The following is a 12,201-nucleotide window of genomic DNA, read 5'->3' on the forward strand; positions in this document are numbered from 1 at the left end:
TCGCCACTGCCTCCAGGGCGGCCCGCCTCCCACACTCGATTGGTGAGTCCTCGGAACTCGGGCTCCAACGCTAACTCCGATTGGCTGTCGAGGCTGTCGAGATAGCGCGCGAGAAAGAGTGGGTGTCCCGCGCATGCGCATCTCTGATCCTCCCGATGGATGACGGTAATTCCCGCTAAATTTCAAAGGCCTAGTTTCAGCTATATAGTGCCGCGAAGAATGCAAAGCCAAAGGGAAGTGGCCATATGAGGGGTTAAGGGGAGTCGAGGAAAGAAGGAAGCTCTCAGAGGAAGGGAGTGGGAAACGCTACTTTATTTACTCTTACCCTCATGCCGTAGGAATCTTTTTACAGAGAGCCTTAGGTATACAGCTTGCAGTAGGTCATGCAACTTATTCGTGGCTCAGCCAGGATTCTGATCTGTGTCGTTTAGAGACCCTGCTTTTAACCACCACACTATCTGTGAAACAGTATTTGACCATGCATTTAACAGGGACTTATTTGAATAGTCTACTAGATTTCAGGCATTGGTGTAGACACTAGGAGTACAGCAGTGAACCAACCAATCAAAATTCCTTTCCTCGTGGAGCTTACATTCTAGCAGGGGATGCAGACAATAAACAAATTAAAGACTCACCAGCGAGTGATAAGTTGTATGCAGAGAATCAAAGTAAGTTATTATAAAAGAGAATGACTTATTGAGTATTTCAGATTGGTCAGGGAACCATCTCTGAAGCAGTGACATTTAAGCTAAGAACAGAGCAACAAAAAAGGTGTCAGACAGGCAGAAGGAAAAGCAAGTGGAAAAGGCCCTAAAGCATGAAGAAGCTTGGTGTGTGAAAGTGGAAAAAAAAAGAAGGGAGAGTGGCTGGAGTGCGGTGAGTGAGGGGAGAGTGGGAGGGATCATACTGGAGTGGGACCTGATCATGTAGAACCTTCCTGACTTTGGTAAGGGGTTTGGATTCTCTTTTTAAGTGTGATGGGATGCTGTGTTAGTTGGAATTAAGTCCCACTATGACAGAATACCTCAAATATTCAGAGCTTAAATAAGATAAAGTTTCTCTCATGTTAAAGTCTAGGTAGGCGTTCCAGGGCGAGGCGGGGGGGTTGCTCCACTGTGTCAGGGACCCACACTCCTTTTCTCTTGTTGCTCCACAGTGCATTACCTCCACTCCCAAGTTTGCCTCAGGATCTATTCCAGCTTCAGTTATTATGCCTGTAACAGCAGCAGGACGTGCCTGAAGATTGCACACAACCCCATTGGGTCTCCTTGGTTAGAACACTGTCATGTGACCACACCCAAATGCAAGGAGGGACTGTGGAAAAAGGTATTCTTTATTTTAGGTTTATATGTGCTCACCTAAATGTCAGAGGTTCTATGACTGTAGTAGAAGGGGAGAAAGGGTATTAGGATAAAAATCACAGAAGCCATTGGAAGGATTGCAGCAGGGGCAAGACGTGATCTGCTTTTCAGTTTTGAAAAAAATCATTCTGTCTACTATAGGGAAAATGGTTATAGTGGGGATGATTGGACCTAGGGCAGTTAAGAAGTGAGTTCAGCAGTCCCAGTGAAAGGTGATGGTGGCATAGAGCAGGGTTGTAGGAGTGGGCCAGGGAGTAATGGATTGATTCAGGGAATGTTTTGGAGGTAAAATCCATAAGATTTGTTAATGGATTACATGTGGGAGTTGAGGGAAAGAGGAATCAATGACAACCTCTCTGGAGAAGCACTGTGCAATAGAACTCTCTGCGATGATGGAAACATTCTGTATCTGACTGTCCAATATGGTAGCTACATGTGGCCGTTGAGCACTTGAAATGTGGCTAGTAAAGCTAAGAATGTGCACTTTTATTTTGGTTAAAATTAAAATTTAAATAGTCACATGTGGTTAGTGGCTACCATATTGGACAGGGCAACTGTAGATTTTTGTTTTGAGCAACTGGGTGGCTTATGGCACCATTTATTGAAAAAGAATGGAGACCAGCAGGAGCAGGTTAGGGGATGCTAATAGCCAGAAATCAGTAGTTTTACTTTGGATGTGTTGACCTGAGATCCTTGGGAGGCCTCCAAGTAGTTGATCAAGTAGGCAGGTGGATATGTAGTTTGAATTTGCAGTTGAGGCAAGAGCTGGAAATGTAGGTTTAGGAGTCATCAGTGTACAAGAGCTATTTAAACCATGAGACTGGTTGAGGTTGCTTAGGTATGGAATGTAGACAGAGAAGAAGGCACAGGACTAAGCTCTGGGCACCCCAGTGTGTACTTTGTTTCATCTCTCCAGTTATCACAGCCACAAACGCACTTCAACGTCCCTAAAAAAAAAAAAGGCAACACCAAGTCACATCCAGACATGCACCTGTGACGTCTCAGACCACTTTATTATTTATTTATTTGTTTGTTTGTTTATTTATGTATTTATTTAATATTTTTTAAAGATGTAGTTCTTTTATGCAGGGAGGTGGGGAAGGTAATTAGGTTTGTTTGTTTATTCATTTATTAGAGGAGGCACTGGGAATTGAACCTAGGACCTTGTGCATGCATGTGCTCTACCACTTGAGCTGTACCTCACCTACTCAGACCACTTTTAAACATGCCTTCTAGTTCGCAGTTTTCAAGTGCTACCTATTCGTTCTATATTTCTCATTAGCCAAGGGTTATTTCTCACTATCCTGAAACCTTAAACAAATTGGTAGACTTAGCTACCACAAACCCTGATGTATACAATAGCTGTAGGGGGGGGGATTAGAATGTTAATATGGATCGTGATCTTTTTCAGTTGATTTGTGCCACTGGGTTTGGTGGTGTAAGGAGGCAACCACCTCTGCCCCTCCCAGGCCCTATCAGGGACTAACAACCCGATTTCCCCTTTATAATCAGAGGGAGCACAGCTAGCACAGGAATATCCTTTTTTGCCATTGCCCTAGTAGGAGGAGGAGTCCAGATAGCCAGATGGAACCCTTATTGGGTTCTCTTGCACAGTTAAGTCCATAGAACGTGAGTGAACTTGGGGGATGGAAAGCAAATATTTTTCAAGAGAAAAGTAATCGCAAGAGCTGCCATCTTCCACCCCCTCCATCCGAAGCCTTGGTTTCTGAACCTCTTATACTGGCTGAGGGAGAATTGGCACTACATTTCAGTCACTGTATAAGATCGCGTATCACTTTCTGCAAGAAGGTGTCCTGGCCTCACAGGTGTGGTCTCCTGGATACCGCTAGATCTGTTTTCAGAACACCAGTTCATTGTTCTATGAGGCCAGCTGCTTCCGGTGGAGGGGAAATATAATGGCCATGGCTTGCCAACTGTCTATTTCTTGCAATGGAAAGTGAATTTCTTGGTTGGAGACAATTTTGTCTGGACCACCCTGTGTTATGCAAAGTCAGTAATTCCAGGGATGGTGAAGTAGTCAGAGGCATGACCTGCTGGGAAAGAAAACCCAAATACAGGATAAGTGTTTCTTTCAGAATATTTAAATTGAGACGCCCTTGATGACAGAAGGGACCTGATAGAGTTGGCCTGCCACTAGATTTCTGACAATTTCCCAAGAAGCCTGGTGCTCTGTGAGGGCCTCAGGACTGTTTCCAGCCTCCTACTTATTTTCACTTATCGTTTATAATACTCTTTTCCAATTATTTTCTTCATTTTCCAGGTAGAGATTACATTATATTCAAGTAATGATAGTGTTAACTTCTTTTGAGTTTTAAATCTCTAATTACTTTCTCTTGTGTAATTTGGTTGTTTGAACATCTAGAACTAGTTACATAGTAGCGGGTATCTTTTCTCCTTCTATAAGGAGAGAAAGATCAGAAGAAACTCTACAGGAAAGCTGCAGTCTCCCTGGCTGTGATTGTCTGCCTGGGTTCTGGTGGTTTGGGACTCTCCTTTGCTAATTGGAGTTCTAATGAGCATGGACCGGGGCAAGGTATCTGAAGCGTTGAAAAGGGTCTTAACAGAGTATTACCTGTGTCCTTTCATATACCTTGGGAAGGGCTGGGCGCTGGGAGGTGGGCCACAGGCAGAGTGTGAGGTAAGGCGTGCTTATTGCTGGCTGTGGAGTGAGGAGGGAGAACACAGTCCAGCAGGCAGTGGAGAGGCATGGCCCCATGGTGACATGTACACCCATTAACATCTTAAAGATCTTTATTTCCTGAGTTGGGTGCTTACTTATTTCATTTTCATTTTTTATTAATTAAGGCCAAAAACATTTCATGTAAGCACTGGTTGAGCTGTATCTCATAGATTCTGATGCGTTGTGGGGTTTTGAAAAATTATTTTCTAAATATTCTGCATTTTGATTTATACTTCTTTATTGACTTAAGAGTTTTTTTTAAAAGAGAATAATAAAAAAATATTCAAGTGATAGGGACCTTTTCTTCCTCTTAGTTTTAATATTAATGTTTAGTGATATTACATAGTGATCAAAGAATGATGTATGTATTAGTTCCATTTTTTCAAACTTAACAAGCCTTTCTTGTAGCCTAATCTATAGCAAATTTTTGTGAATTTTCTCTGGGACCTGAAACTAAGGTGTGTTTTATAATATCAGATGTACCTTATTAATGATGCTGTTGAGCTCAGCCGATGCCTTACTTACTTGTAGAGTTTTTATAATGTAGAGTCCCTCTTTCACCTTGCTACCTTAGATGGGGAGAGATGGCCTCATGCCATGACTTGCCAGTCTGATTGTCATTCACTCCACCTCTTCTGTTTCTCTGTGTTAAATTGGGTCCAGGAAGCACCTGTCTGACCCTCTACCTACTCAGTTCCCCCGTCTCAAACACCTGAGACAGACCCTGAAGGGCTTTTGTGTTTCATGGTATGCCCCTCACCCTTGAAAAATACCTTGTCCTAGCAGTTTTTGAGATCTGTGATAGCACTGACTTTGTGATCCTTCCTTCCACATGCACCTCTGCTAGAACTCCACTACTTTGGGCTCCCATTCCATTTGAATTGTGGCATGAAGCTTGAGTTAGTTCATTGTTTTACTGAAATTGGAATTTGTGTATTTGTTTCTTATTCTCACCATTGCTCTTGGATACAAGAAGGTAGAGAGGAAATGCTGCCTTTACACTACCGTCTTCACAATAGAACTTTCCATGGGGTTTTAATATAATAATGCTGAAACAGTTCACTTCTGGATGGTGCCAACATACTACATGGAACCATCTGTAAATCTGGCTAGAATCTTTTACCCTCGCTTAACTAGTCATAGGGGGACTCCCCTCCGAAATGGGACAAATGAAAGCATACATGACAGGGGAGGGGAGAAGGGGACAAAGATGTAAACAATGTGCTCAAGTAACTTACTTAGGCCTTCAGAATCTGGAGTCTACTTAGTAATAGAAAGCTCTGGGCTGCCCCATTTTCAGATGAGATGGATTAAAAAATACGCAGTTCTGGTTTCATGGTAATTTTTTATCCCAGATATTTTACACCAGATTTAAGGAGCAAGATAGAAGTTGTTTCCTTAAAAGAGAGTAGTTATCTGCTGAAATGTGGTCTTGCTTCAGGCCCCCAGGGGCACGCACTGTGATGCTCTGTTGGGCATGCCGAAGTTTCAGTGGACTAGGCACCTCCAGCACTGCTGGGTTGGCAGGGCTTTCAGGGCATTTTGCTCTGCAGCCTGGACTAGTTTCAAAACTTCCTTTTTCATCTTTTCCTCATTCAAGCAGACATATATTCAGGCCAACCAGTAAATGAGTCAAAGAATGACTTCTAAGCAGGCTCACTCTATGCAACTTGGCCATGGGCCCTTTTATGCCCACAGATTCTTCTGAGGAAATCAGCATGTCTTCACATGGCCCCCACTGAGTGGGCAGCCTTCTGTAGCAATAGAGTTTTGTACTAAGGGTCACTGGTCACAACTGATTGGAGGGTGGGAGGGCCCTTGATCCTAAGGCAAATCATACCATCGCCTGTGGCCATGTCTGGTGTAACAAGACAAGCAAGGAGACTTCAGCTCTGCCCATGATGGAATAAGAGGGACTACACTCACACTTCCACTTTAAATAACTTAAAAGTGGACAAAGTATATAAAAATTGTTTTCAGACATTGGGCAATGGGCATCACAGGACAGTGATCCCTGAAAGAAGGGAAAAGAATGAGATCAGTCCTATCACTGCCCCAGCTTGCTGCCTGGATAGTCCCCAGTCTGCAGTATAAGGAAAGGGAAACCACACACAGCCCACTGGGTTCCCTGAGTTGAGGCAGAGCTTAGACCAAGAGAGTTTAAGTTTATAAGGCAAAGTATTGGAAGGAGAGCTGCACAGAGACAGAGAAAGAGCTGAAATCTTCAGAGGGTTCCCCTAGAGTCTTTGGCTGAGTACTTATCATCACACATGGATGATGAAATTACTTAAGGCTGGGTAATGAAACACCAGAAAGGAACAGATGAAACAATTTCTGGAGATCTCACAAATCTAGGAATAGTTCACATTCCTAACAGCCAGAATGGAGAAACCTTGTAATAACAAGGCATTGGGAATACTCGCAACGGTATTTGCTAAACAGTACTCTAGCCAGATTAGCCCTAGACTAAAGGCTGCTTTGGTCTCCACTGCCAAAATTTAAAAGCAAGCCTTGGGAAAAAAAAAAGCAGGAACTATTTCCAAAAGGCTTAACAGAGGCCAGAAATAATTAAAGGAGTACTATTGTGACACCCAAATGTAAAATTCAAAATGTTTGGCATCCAATTAAAAACGAATCAGAGATTCAAAGAAGTAGGAAAACAACCCATGGTGAGGCAAGAAAGTCAAATGCGAGAATCAGCCCCAGAAGTGACACAGATGATAGAATTAGTAGACAAGGACATCGAAACAGCTATTAAAAATGTATATCATGTTGAAGAAGGTAGATGAAAGCATGAGCATGATGAGGGGAGATAAAGAGATATAAAAAGGCCCAAATCTGAATTCTAGAAATGAAAAATAAAATGTCTGAGATGAAAAATATGGTGAATGGGATTAACAATAGACTAGACACTACAGATGAAAAGATTATGAGCTTGAAGACATACCAACAGAAACTACTAAAAATGAAATACAGGGAGAAAAAAGACTGGGGAAAACCCCACAAGCAAACAGAACACCAGTCAGCTGTGGGACAACTTCAAGAGGACCCCTCAGGAATTGGTGGCAGCAGGTACCTCTGGAAGTGGGGTTAATATAAAGACAATTTAATTGAAAGTCAGTTTACAGATGATAGACTCAACAATAAAAAGAAAAACCACCCAATTAAAAAGATGGGCAAAGGACTTGAACAGACATTTCTCCAAAGAAGATATGCACATGGCCAATAAGCACATGAAAAGAGGCTCAATATTATTATTTATTAGGAAATACAAATCAAAACCACTTCACACCCACTAGGATGGCTATAATTTTTCAAAAAAAGGAGATATAAAAGTGACAGTTGTCAGCGAGGATACAGAGAAACTGGAACTCTTGTACATTGCTAATGAGAATGTAAAATGCTGCAGCCGCTGTAGAAAACATTTTAACAGTTCCTCAAAAAGATAAGTACAGAATTACCACATGACTCAGCAGTTACACTCCTAGGTACAGGCATACCTCGGTGATTCTGTGCATTGTGTTCTGGACTACTGAAATAATGCAAGTATCACAGTAAAGTCAGTCACACAAGTTTTTTGGTTTCCCAGTGCATATAAAAGTTATGTTTACACTATACTGTAGTCTTCTAGGTGTGCAATACCATTATGTCTAAAATACAATGTATATACATTAGTTTAAAAATACTTTATTGCTAAAAAATGCCAAGCATCATCTTAGCCTTCAGCGAGTCAGTCTTTTTGCTGATGGAGAGCCTTGCCTCACTGTTGATGGCTGATGACTGATCAGGGTGGTTGGGGTGGCTGTTGCCATTTTGTAAAATAAGATGACAATGAAGTTTGCCACATCGATGGACTCTTCCCTTCACAGATTATTTCTTCGTAGCGTGCAACACTGTTTGGTATCATTTTACCCAGAGTAGAATTTCTTTCAGAATTGGAGTCAATCCTCTCAAACCCTGCTGGTACTTTATCAACTAAGTTTATGTAATATTCTAAATCCTCTGTTGTTGTTTCAACGGCCTTCATAGCATCTTCACCAGGAGTAGTTTCCATCTCAAGAAGCCAATTTCTTTGCTCATCCAGAAGAAGCAACTCCTCATCCATGAAAGTTTTATCATGGGATTACAGCAATTCAGTCATATCTTCAGGCTCCACTTCTAATTCAGGACTAGAATTTTCTTGCTGTTTCCACCACATCTGCAGTCACTTCTTCCACTGACATCTTGAACCCCTCAAACTCATCATTGAGGGTTGGAATAAACTTATTCCAAACTCCTGTCAATGTTGATATTTTGACTCTTCCCAGGAATCATGAATGTTCTTCATGGCATCTAGAATGGTGAATCCTTTCCAGAAGGTTTTCAGTTGATTTTGCCCAGATACATCAGAGGAATCACTATGTGTGGCAGCTATAGCCTTACAAAATGTATTTCTTAAATAATGAGACTTGAAAGTCAAAGTAACTCCTTGATCCATGGGCTGCAGATGGATGTTGTGGTAGCAGGCATGGAGACATTAATCTTGTCCATCTCCATCAGAGCTCTTGGGTGACCGGGTACATTATCAATGAATAGTAATATTTTGAAAGGAATCTTTTATTTCTGAACAGCAGATCTCAACCGTGGGCTTGAAATATTCAGTAAACCATGTAAACAGACGTGCTATCATGCAGGCTTTGTTGTTCCATTTAAAGAGCAAGGGCAAAATAGATTTAGCCTAATTCTCGAGGGCCCTAGGATTTTTGGAATGGTAAATGAACACTGGCTTCAACTTAAAGTCACCAGCTGCATTAGCCCCTAAGAAAGGATTCAGGCTGTCTTTTGAAACTTTGAAGCCAGGCATTGACTTCTCTCTAGCTATGAAAGCCTACATGGCATCTCCTTCCAATAGAAGGCTGTTTCGTCTACATTGAAAAATCTTTTTGTTCACTGTCTTAGCTATATCTTCTGGAGAACTCGCTGCAGCTTCCACATCAGTACTTGCTGCTTCACTTTGCACTTTTATGTTATAGAGACGTGGCTTTTTTCCTTCAACCTCATGAATCAACCTCTGCTAGCTTCAATTTTTCCCTTGGCGTCTTCCTCATGTCTTTCAGCCTTCACTGAATTAAAAGAGAGTTGGGGCCTTGCTCTGAATTAGGCTTTGGCTTAAAGGAATGTTGTGGCTGGTTTGATCTTTTATGCAGATCACTAAAACTTTCTCCATATCAACAATAAGGCTGTTTTGCTTCCTTATCATTCATGTGTTCACTGAACTAGCACTTTTAATTTCCTTCAAGAACTTTTCCTTTGCAGTCATAACTTGGGTAACTGTTTGATGCCAGAGGCCTGGCTTTTGGCTTGTCTTGGCTTTCAGCATGCCTTCCTCACTAAGCTTAATCATTTCTAGCTTTTGACTTAAAGGGAGAGACATGTGACTCTTCCTTTCACTTGAACACTCAGAGGCCATTGTAGGGTTATTAACTGGCCTAATTTCAATATTGTTGTCTTAGAGAATAGAGGAGCCCAAAAAGAGGGAAGAAGGATGGGGGAATGGCCAGTCAGTGGAGAAGTCAGAACACACAGAACATCTATTGCTTAAGTTTGTTGTCTTATATGGGCATAGTTCATGGTGCCCTAAAACAATTGCAAAAGTAACATCAAAGATCACTCATCACAGATCACCATGACAAATATAATAATAATGAAAGAGTTTGAAATAGTGCAAGAATTACTAAAATGTGACACAAAGACATGAAGTGAGCAAATGCTGTTGGGAAAATGGTGCAGACAGACTTGCTCAATGCAAGGTTACCAAACACCTTCAATTAAAAAGATATATATACAATATCTATGAAGTGCAAGAAAATGAGGGATGCCTATATATACCCAAAAGGATTGCAAATAGGTCCTCAAACAAATACTTGTACACAAGTGTTCATAGCAGCACTATTCACAATAGCCAAAAGGTGGAAACAACCCAGATGTCCATCAGTGGATGACTAGATAAAGAAATTGTGGTATATCCATACAATGCAATATTGTTCAGCCAGAAAAAAAAAAAAATGAAGTGCTGACACCTGCTACACTGTAGAGGAATCTCAAAAACATTATGCTAAGTAAAAGAATTCAGAAACAAAAGGGCATTCCATTTATCTGATTCCATTTATATGAAATATCCAGAATAGGTAAATCCATAGATACAGAAAGCATATTGGTGGTTACCTGGGTTTGGGGGAGGGAGGAATGAGGAGTGACTGCTTAAGGGCTGTGAGGCCATCTTTAGGGGTGAAGAAAATGCTTTGGAACTAGATAGACACTGAAGGTACTAAATACCACTGGATTGTATACTTTATAATAGTCAGTTGTATGTTATGTGAACTTCACCTCAATTTTTAAAAAGGCATTAGACCACTGGGTTCCCTTCCTATTTATGGCCCACACATGGTGACTGCCCCTTCTCCACCTGGAAAGAACACTGGAGGTTTATTCCTGGAGAAGGTAAAACAGAGGGTTTCTGGACTGTGGGACACAAGCCCAGTTGAGGGTGAGGGTACCATATTGAAAATATGAGGATGTAAAGAAAGCACCAAATGTTGAGACTCCCAACCTCCCTCCTCCGACATCAGCTCCCAGAATGCTGGTAGTGGGCCTTTGTCCTCCAGGCAGAAGCTTAGAAATATTTCCTGAAATGTGACTAGCCCAAGAGAACAGACTTAAAGTCACTGACTTTGGCATTTCTCCATGGAATTGGCTCAGCTGCATCACCCTACGGTGACCTCCACAGGCAAAAAGTCCCACCCAGGCACAGAGAGCTGCCAGTCAACTTCAGTACCCACTGTAGTGCCCCGCTAAGGATCACAGTATTTCTGAGGAAAAGCTCTTATATGAAAGGCATAGACACAGAAACAAAAACAAATAGAAAATCAAAACCAAAAATAAGCAACTTAAAAGAAACAGATATAATGCAGAGGGAAGATTTTTATAAAAACCACACCATTATTAATATTCTTAGGAAGATAAGAGAAGATACTATTTTCATGAAACAAAAATAGGATGCTTTTAAAAAAAGAACAGTCAGAGAACAAGAAAGAAATGTTGGAAAGTAAAAATATGAAAAAACATGAGAAAAGAAAAAATAGAGGGAAAAGTATAACTGAAAAAAATTTAAGACATTTTCCAGAGTAGAAGGGATGAGCTTCTAGATATAAAGGACCTATAAAGTGTCCCAGCACAATTGAGAAAAACTAAGAACCTCACCAAGTCACATCCTTGTGAAATTCAGAATAGTGGCGATTAAATATATATATATTTCTAAAGATACAAACAAATGGTCCAAATTAGACTTTATAATAGCAACTCTGGAAGCTAGAAGGTAAAGGAGCAAGGCATTAAACACTCTGTAGGAAAATAATTTCTAACCTGCAATTCCATACACAGTTAACCTACAATTATGAATTACTCTAGAATAAAGGCGTTTTCATTAATTCAAGGTTCAGATGCAAGTGACAGAAAACCCAAAACAATAATTACAGTTTTCTTTCTTTCTCATATAAAAATCCAGGTCACCAGAGCGGCTCTGTTCCGTGAAATTCTCAGCAACTCAGGTTCATTCCAGTCCTCACTCTGCTATGCCCAGAGTGTGGGCCTCATCCTCATGGTCCAGGATGGCAACTCCTGTGTACCAGACACCAGATGGAGGAAGGGATAATGAAGAAGGAGCAAGGGGCATTTGCCAACTATCTCTTCAGGAGATTTCTCAGAAGCTGCCAAATAACACTTCTGCTTACATCTCATTGGTCAGAATTTGGTCACACGGCCACACATAGCTGCAAGGTAGGCTGGAAAATTAGAAATAAAGAATGGATTTTGGATGGTCTTGTGCCCAGCTAGAAATTTTATTACTATGGAAAAATAGAAGACAGGCATGAGTGGAATAAGCAGTCTCTGCTACAGTCTTGAACATTTTCCAAGCATTTTTTTCCAGAAGCTACCAGTAGAGTATACAGTCATCCCTCAGTATCTGCAGGGGGTTGGTTTCAGGGCCCCCTCCCTTACCAAAACCCACAGTGCTCGAGTCGTTTATATTAAACGGCATAGTACAGTTGTCCCTCTGTGTCCGTGGGTTCTGTGGATGCAGAACCTACAGACACAGAGGGC

The 12,201-nt window shown here is 41.3% G+C and overlaps 1 long non-coding RNA gene across 1 annotated transcript; it reads left to right on the plus strand.

Moving 5' to 3' along the window:
• Positions 1-46: 46 nt before the first annotated feature.
• On the plus strand, positions 47-11,961 carry LOC135319171 (uncharacterized). The gene is made up of 3 exons (XR_010377621.1): positions 47-165; positions 1,157-1,326; positions 11,606-11,961. It is a non-coding gene; the product is annotated as an uncharacterized LOC135319171 (long non-coding RNA).
• Positions 11,962-12,201: the final 240 nt, after the last annotated feature.

Source organism: Camelus dromedarius, chromosome 24, assembly GCF_036321535.1.
Source record: "Camelus dromedarius isolate mCamDro1 chromosome 24, mCamDro1.pat, whole genome shotgun sequence".
Taxonomy (NCBI): Eukaryota; Metazoa; Chordata; class Mammalia; order Artiodactyla; family Camelidae; genus Camelus; species Camelus dromedarius.